Below are 8,482 nucleotides of genomic sequence, written 5' to 3'. Positions count from 1 at the left end.
GCATCCATTGCCATTCTTCCGGGCGTCCTCCCGAGCCCTCCACCTTGTTCACTGTAATACTCATCTTATGAACTGGACTGGTACAATGTGCTGCTGGGAAGTTTCTGCCCAGAGGTACGTCAATGGCACCCATGCACCCATACCATTGCCATCTCGCGCGTCCACCACTCTCCTCTTTACCCTGTAATCATAGTTATGACTGGACTGGTACAGTGCGTCTTAGGCTCGGATGTCCAGAGGGTACCATGCAGTAGCGCACGACCAGGAGAGGTCCCATCCATTCCATCTATCCGCGCTACCACCTCTCCCCTCCTGTTCCTGTAACTCATTATCAGCTGACTAGGTAGCCAGTCTGAGCTGGAGGAGTGACCAGGAGGTCCGCATGGGCACTCCACTGACTCCATCCATCTCATCATCCGCTGGTGCCACCCGCTCGCTGGGATGCAATGTAACTATTATGAATAACGTGGTAAGACGTTCAGGAGCGATGGGTGGAAGTACGCGAGAGGTATGCTGCGGAGCCCATGGAACACTCACTGACTCCCATAAGCGCCATGTCATCTCCGCGCTCACCCTCCGCTCCTTTCACTGTAAGTCATTATGATGGCTGGCTGGTAACCTGCTACTGACTCCAGACCAGCGCTCGATCGATGCTCTTCGCACCATCACAACCGGAGGCCCGTCCACTCGAGGGCCTGATGAGGCGGCCAAGTAAGTCTGGTGTGGCGCCCCCGGCCGGTCGTGGCCAAATGATTGAAAGCACCTGATCGATGGTCACTGGAAGACGAGTGCATACAGCTGGCGTGCGTGTTAAAGTGTCCGATTCTCCTCCGTTCTGGTGTCGCTGCTCTAAGATAGTACTCCTTCACATGAAGACGAGTGTGGTGAGCAGCCGCCAGATTGATTGGTCACGTCCCCTACCGGTGCAAACAACAAGAGCGGTGCTGTCAAGAAACTTAGTGGCAGACTACACCCCGTAGCCTTCAGAGGAAGCTAGTACAGCTGACCGACGAGTAGCTCAGGAAGTCAGTGCAGCTACAACCGGTGCCTTCAGAAACTAGTGCACTAATCAATCAAATCGTGCCTGTCAGAATGACGCTGACGTGCACTAACCGTGCCCTTCGAGGATACAAATTCGGAAGATCTGGGTAACTAAGCGGCGGCGCTACAGCGACCAGTGCCTTGCAGAAGACTAGTGAGCTAAATCTACAATCGTGGCGCTTCAGAAAGCTAGGTGGCACTACGACAGTCGTGCTTCAGCAACTAGTGCTTAAGCTATGCAACGGTAGCCTGTCCGTAAACTAGTACATTAACATCTGGGTCAGCCTTTCAGAAGACTAGTGCAGCTACAGGCGTCGCGCTTCAGAAACCTAGTGCCTAGCCCGTGCTGGGCAGAAATTGTGGCAAGCTGATCACCGTTGGGCTGTCAGAACTAGTGGCACTAAACGTCCGTGCTTTGCAGAAACGTAGTTGGCACCAGCGCAGTGCTTCAGGAATACTCAGTGCGAATCAACACGTGCCCTGTCAAGAGAACTAGTACATGGCTACAGTATCATCAGATGTGCTGTGTCGAGGAAACTAGTGGACGACTACAGCCCGTAGCCTTCAGGAACTAAGTCGCACATGAGTGCGTGAACACCTGCGTGGCTGAGAGCTAGTGCCACGCTACATCGTGCTCAGAAACTAGTGGCACTACACGGGCCTTCAGAACTAGTGCACTACACCCGTGCCTCTTCAGTAAACTAGCTGTCACACAGGACCGTGCTCTTCAGAAACTAGTGACTACGAGCGTGCCTTCAGAAGAACTAGTGCATTCAACGACGTTGACCTTCGAATATAACTAGTCACCACCTACCGTGCCTCAGCAAACTAGTGACTACACGTGCCTTCAAGAAACATGCTAGTCGTACACTGATGCCGTGCCTTCAAAAACTAGCCACTCACATCACAGGTGCCCTCAGGATCAGCATAGTGATGTGAACATGCCGTGCCTTCCAAGAACTAGTGCACGCTACAAGATTCCGTGGCCCTCAAAAAAGTGCAACCAACTGCGGTGCCCTTCAGAAACTAGTCGAGAACTCCAACTATTGGACTTTTTGGTTCGCAACAGTGAGTTGGTTACGTTACGAGGCCGCCTATTCTAATGGATTACATAGTTGGGTGTTTTCCGGTCCTATCAGTACTACATAACAGGTCAACTACACCATAATGAACATACAGATACCTCATAAATGAAATCGACAATAACGAGTCTAAGTAAGATCATAGGAGAAGAGAGTCCATAGAAGATTCGACAAAGTGCCGAAAAAAACTGGAGCTTTGTAGAAAACTGAAAGTTATCACATTTACATGTCAAAGGTATGTCGAGCAGTATGCGCTTTGCTTCAAGATAATGGAGGATGGAGCATTTGTTATGGTTAAGCACTTTGGGAGTAAGTTTAAAGGCCTGTCGATGAGACTGTACTATCTGGCTATTGTAGCGGTAGCACTCTGGGAGCTAGTGGGATACACATCTGTATTTAGAGTTATCTTCTCCAATGTCTCCTGTTGCAAGAATATGCCTCAAAAGATGCGATTACCTGTGATGCGAGAGTGGTTGGGATGGATGGAGCCGTGTGCTTGCACAGGCTGTGGGTTAGTTCATAAAGTGTAATGTGGTATAGATCAACAGAAGATTGGGTTCGAATGACTTGCTGGTGAATATGAGGAGTCCAAGTCAGGCGATCTGGCTGGGCCACTCAAGGTACATCGAGAGACTTGTCCCGAAGCCGGACTCCTGGCGTGGTGGCTTTCAGGTCGTACGTCCTGTTGAGGTGAAGACTCACGCCAAGTCTGAGATCCTGAGTCGCTCCGAAGGAGGGTTTTCATATAAAGGATCTCTTGTACTTTGCTCCAGTGTCATCTTTGCCATCGATCCTGACTTGTCTCATTCTGACTGCGCTGAGAAGTACACCCGCAGGCAGTGAATGCTGCACCTACCATTGCCTTCACGTAGGGAAATGGTGCCGCAGGTTTTCCTCCATAATGTGGTACGCTTGGTATATCAGACCAGATAAATGTGTTTCTCCATGTTCTGCGAGTCGTTAGGTGCCCCATTTTTGGCAAACTCCAAGCCGCCGGTGTGTATGTGCCTTTTACTGAAGGAAGTGGCTTTCCTCTGGCCACTCCACCTAAAGGCGATTGGTGGGAGTGTTGTGCAGGAGAAGGCTTCTCACCTCTCCAAGGGACTCTGGACTTGTCAGAGTGACCATCGGTTCTTGTCACCTCCTGTACCAAGGCCTTCTCCCCCGAATGTGCTCAGTTTGGACCAAACTTACTACAAGCATTTAGAATGATGGGGGGCCACTATGTTCTTGCATCATGTGCAGACTGTTTTGTACCTCCCAGATTGCGCAATCCGTCTGCTTTTGACAATTCTCGACTATGTTTGGTGTTTTTTCTCTGACGATTGCATCTGACAAACTGTTCAGGACTCTAATAATGCACAGCTTGCTCTCAGCATGCCTGTACTGTGAGTTGAAAGAGAGGGTACCTTTCCAAAGATCCATGTCCAATTAAATCATTAATAATACAAGGTTGGACTCCAATCGCAAGTTGTAACACATCTCAGGATGATCTAATGGAAACAGGATAGGCAGCTAGAGCTCACATTATCGAGTCTCATAGCGCTATCACACGGTGTGTGTGCTACGAATATTACTTCTATATGAATCAAAGTGTATTTCTGTTTTCATTGGTGTTTGTTAAGTAATTTGCACAAAAAAGAAGATCTTTGTCATTATGGGGTATTGTGTGGTAGATTTGATGCTTGTTATTTGTATTTAATCAATTTTAGATAAGGCTTGTAAATAAACAACAATGTGGAAGAAAAGTATAACGGGGTCTGAATATTTCCGAAAGCACTGTGTTATATAGTACTTAGACGGAATTAGGTTTAGGAACCAACCGAGGTGTGTCATTTCGTGGATGTTTCTCCGTGGAGGTATGGACGAGGGTTAGCCAGCTAATCGAGGCTTAGTGATGCATGTGGCGAGCCGCTGATCCGCATAGATTGTGCTTTAGTTAGTGTTTAATAATGGTTTTGTTTGGTCAGAGTGTGTGATGGGTGATGGTGCATTTCTATGTTTGTATGTAGGTTGTCTAATTTTCTATGTGTTTGGGACCAGTAGTGGGTTGCCACAGTTATGTCCGTTCTTGATGTAGAGGACCTACTACTTAGCTTAAGGCGGACAGAGGGGTTTTTACTTTCCGGGATTCTGAAGTTGTGATAAGCGGATTGTGTGAGTGACGTTCTGGTGACTGAAGTGTGTTTGTGCTATGGTAGTATTTTATATGTTTATGTCTGCGTCTGGACGTGGTTCGTGGTGTATTATAGAGTGGCTATGAGTTTATTTGTGTGTATATCATGTTGCGAGTTTTTGCATCACCGCTGTGCGGTGCCTCAGTATGATGGGCGTGAGCAAATTCAGAGCAGAGTGTCTCTGAGTCACATATAGTGTCGAGTATTATCGGGAATCACTCACTCTCTGGCGTTCGATCTCACCTGATTGTGTATGCTTGGTGGTATTGTGTCCTGAAGGTTTAGTGGTTATTGTGCGAGCTTTACCACCCCTTTCGGGGACTTATTGTTCGTGATGGGTTTGTTCCCGGTTTAGCTATTGTTTTGTTGTCAGTCTTGCCAGTTGTTATTTTAAAGAACATTATGGGCCAGATACCAGCTGACATTTGGGCCTGCTCTTGCTCTCAGTATGAGAACGTGTAGAGATTGTTTGTCTGATTTGTGCGTACGTCCTTACAGAAGTGTTTCGTTTTCGTTCTCTACGGCTCTTAGTTCCGTATTTTTTGTTCATTATACGGGTGTTTCAGCTTTATTTGTTATTATCTAAAATGAAACTCTTCTAGTGAACGCTGTCACTGGATCATCTCCTCGCCGCACGTAAAGCTGTGTACAAATGGATATACAACGGCGAAATGGTGCATGCTAGTATATACTTTCATCTGTTCAATAAGTATCTGTACCTGTCAGCTGTTCCCCTAATATACTGCACCAATGTTTCCCAGAGGTACCCATGGCCACCCACTGACTCCCATCCCATCTCCATCTCCGCGCCTCCACCCTCCCCTCCTTTCACTGTAACTCATTATGACTGGCTGGCATGGTACCTCCTACTGACTCCAGCCCCAGCCCTCTCGATGCCCTCCACCCACCCGGCCCTCCATCAGGCCCTGATGAGGCACCCCAAATAAGTCTGGGTGCGCCCCCCCGCCGTCTGCCAGTGATTGAAGAGCACCCTGATGATGTCACTGGAGAGACGAGTGCATCAGCGCGGTGCGTTATGTCCGTCTCTCCTCCGTCTCTCCTCTCTAAATATACATCTCCTTCACATAAGCCACTGTGGTGAGCAGCGCAGTGATTGGTCACGTCCCACGGTGCACAACACCGTGCCTTCAGAAACTAGTGCACTACACCGTGACTTCAGAAACTAGTACACTACACCGTGCCTTCAGAAACTAGTGCACTACACCGTGCCTTCAGAAACTAGTACACTACACCGTGCCCTCAGAAACTAGTGCACTACACCGTGCCCTCAGAAACTAGTGCACCACGCCGTGCCTTCAGAAACTAGTCAGACCACTTTGACTTTTTTTTCAACATGTTGTTACGTTACGGCCTCATTCTAAAATGGATTACATAGTTGTTGTTTTTTCCCCCTCATCAATCTACACACAATACCCCATAATGACATCACAATACCTCATAATGACATCACAATACCTCATAATGACATCACAATACTCCATAATGACAATGCAAAAAAACCTGGGTTTTAGAAACTGAAATATCACATTTACATAAGTATTCAGACCCTTTACTCAGTACTTTTTTGAAGCACCTTTGGCAGGAATTACAGCCTCGAGCCTTCTTGGCTATGACGCTACAAGCTTGGCACACTCTGTATTTGAAGAGTTTCTCCCATTCTTCTCTGCAGAACATACTCAAGCTCTGTCAGGTTGGATGGGGAGCGTTGCTGCACAGCTGTTTTCAGGTCTCTCCAGAGATGTTCAATCGGGTCCAAGTCAGGGCTCTGGCTGGGCCACTCAAGGACATTCAGAGACTTGTCCCGAAGCCACTCCTGCGTGTGTGCTTAGGGTCGTCGTCCTGTTGGAAGGTGAACCTTCACCCCAGTCTGAGATCCTGAGCGCTCCGAAGGAGGTTTTCATCAAGGATCTCTCTGTACTTTGCTCAGTTCATCTTTGCCTCGATCCTGACTAGTCTCCCAGTCTCTGCCACTGAAAAACATCCCCAGAGCATGATGCTGCCACCACCATGCTTCACCGTAGGGATGGTGCCAGGTTTCCTCCAAATGTGACGCTTGGTATATCAGACCAGATAATCTTGTTTCTCATGTTCTGCGAGTCGTTTAGGTGCCTTTTGGCAAACTCCAAGCGGGGTGTCATGTGCCTTTTACTGAGGAGTGGCTTCCGTCTGGCCACTCCACCATAAAGGCCMGATTGGTGGAGTGCTGCAGAGAAGGTTCTCCCATCTCCACAGAGGAACTCTGGAGCTCTGTCAGAGTGACCATCGGGTTCTTGGTCACCTCCCTGACCAAGGCCCTTCTCCCCCGATTGCTCAGTTTGGCAAACTTCTACCATTTAAGAATGATGGAGGCCACTATGTTCTTGGCGACTGTCAATGCTGCAGAAATGTTTTGGTACCCTTCTCCAGATCTGTACCTCGACACAATCCTGTCTCGGAGCTCTATGTACAATTCCTTCGACCTCATGGCTTGGTTTTTGCTCTGACATGCACTGTCAACTGTAGGACCTTATATAGACAGGTGTGTGCCTTTCCAAATCATGTCCAATCAATTTAATTTACCACAGGTGGACTCCAATCAAGTTGTAGAAACATCTCAAGGATGATCAATGGAAACAGGATGCAGCTGAGCTCAATTTCGAGTCTCATAGCGCTACACACGGTGTAGTGCACAGAATACTTCTATAAATAAGGTATTTCTGTTTCTTGTGTTTTTATAAATTTGCACAAAAAAAAGAAGATCTTTGTCATTATGGGGTATTGTGTGTAGATTGCTGATCTTTTTATTTTATTTAATCAATTTTAGAATAAGGCTGTAACATAAAAAAAATGTGGAAAAAGTCAAGGGGTCTGAATACTTTCCGAAAGCACTGTGTATATATAGGGAATAGGGTTTAGGACACAACCAGGTTGTTCATGCTGTGTWTTCCGTGGAGGTATGACGAGGTTAGCAGCATCGAGGCTTAGTATGCATGTCACGCCCTGACCATAGATTGCTTTGTATGTTTATATGTTTTGTTTGGTCAGGGTGTGATGTGGGTGGGCATTCTATGTTGTATGTCTAGGTTGTCTATTTCTATGTGTTTGGCCTGTTGTGGTTCCCAATCGTTGTCTCTGATTGGGAGCCATACTTAGGTAGCCTGTTTTCCATTTTGAGTTGTGGGTGATTGTGTCACGTTCTGACACTAGTTCTTGTGCTATTTCTTTGTTTTAGTTGGTCAGGACGTGAGTTGGGTGGGTTATCTATGTTTTGTGTTTCTATGTTGGGTTTCTCGTTTGGCCTGATATGGTTCTCAATCAGAGGCAGGTGTTAGTCATTGTCTCTGATTGGGAACCATATTTAGGTAGCCTGTTTTCTGTTGTGTTTTGTGGGTGGTTATTTCCTGTTTAGTGTTTTTGTGTTTCACCTTTCGGGACTGTTCGTTTGTCGGTTTATTGTTTTGTTTCAGTGTTCAGTTTTATTATTAAAACATTATGGACACATACCACGCTGCATCTTGGTCCTCTTCTTCTCCTCCAGAYGACGAACGTTAGAGATTGTTTTCTGTTTTGTGCGTAATCCTTACAGAACTGTTTCGTTTTCGTTCTCGCTCTTTATTATTTTTTTGTCATTTCAGTGTTCAGTTTATTTTGTTTATTAAAATGAACTCTTACCACGCTGCACCTTGGTCCTCTTCTCCAGACGAAAGCTGTTACAATGTATCCCAAATGGCATGCTATTCCCTTTCATCTGTCTCCAAATAAGTATCGCTCCTTCAGCTTTCCCCTCAATATATGACACTGTGTGGTAAATGAAAGCCTGTAGCTGATGTCTGGTAAATGGACGTGGACACACCTGTGGTTCTGTGGTGGTGGTAGCATGTCTCATGATTGCTACAGTAACAACTATCAATGAAAGTGTTGTCTTGCTGGGTGAAGCGTAAAATGCATATTTGTCATGGCCTCTTAGGTCAAATTAAATTGCTTTACGATTCCACTTCACATTCTCCTTGCTTGGCCTCTTGTTTCTTTACTAGAGACAGACACAGTGAAACAGACTCTACTCTCACGTCTTGTGCCTTATGTTTCAGCTTACCTAGTGAACTATCCGTGCTAAATAAATAACAATGAAATGAAATATTGTTTCTTTACCGGGTACAAACACAGACGTTGGGCAGACACAGT

At 46.6% G+C, this 8,482-nt stretch overlaps 1 long non-coding RNA gene across 1 annotated transcript in view; it reads right to left on the bottom strand.

Moving 5' to 3' along the window:
- Positions 1-8,482, bottom strand: part of LOC112075417 (uncharacterized) — a 14,449-nt gene that overhangs the window by 2,505 nt on the left and 3,462 nt on the right. The gene's annotated exons all lie outside the window — the stretch shown is intronic.

The sequence above is a fragment of the Salvelinus sp. IW2-2015 genome, unplaced genomic scaffold (genome assembly GCF_002910315.2).
Source record: "Salvelinus sp. IW2-2015 unplaced genomic scaffold, ASM291031v2 Un_scaffold3146, whole genome shotgun sequence".
In the NCBI taxonomy this organism is placed as follows: Eukaryota; Metazoa; Chordata; class Actinopteri; order Salmoniformes; family Salmonidae; genus Salvelinus; species Salvelinus sp. IW2-2015.
This window is presented reverse-complemented; position numbering and strand designations above follow the sequence as displayed.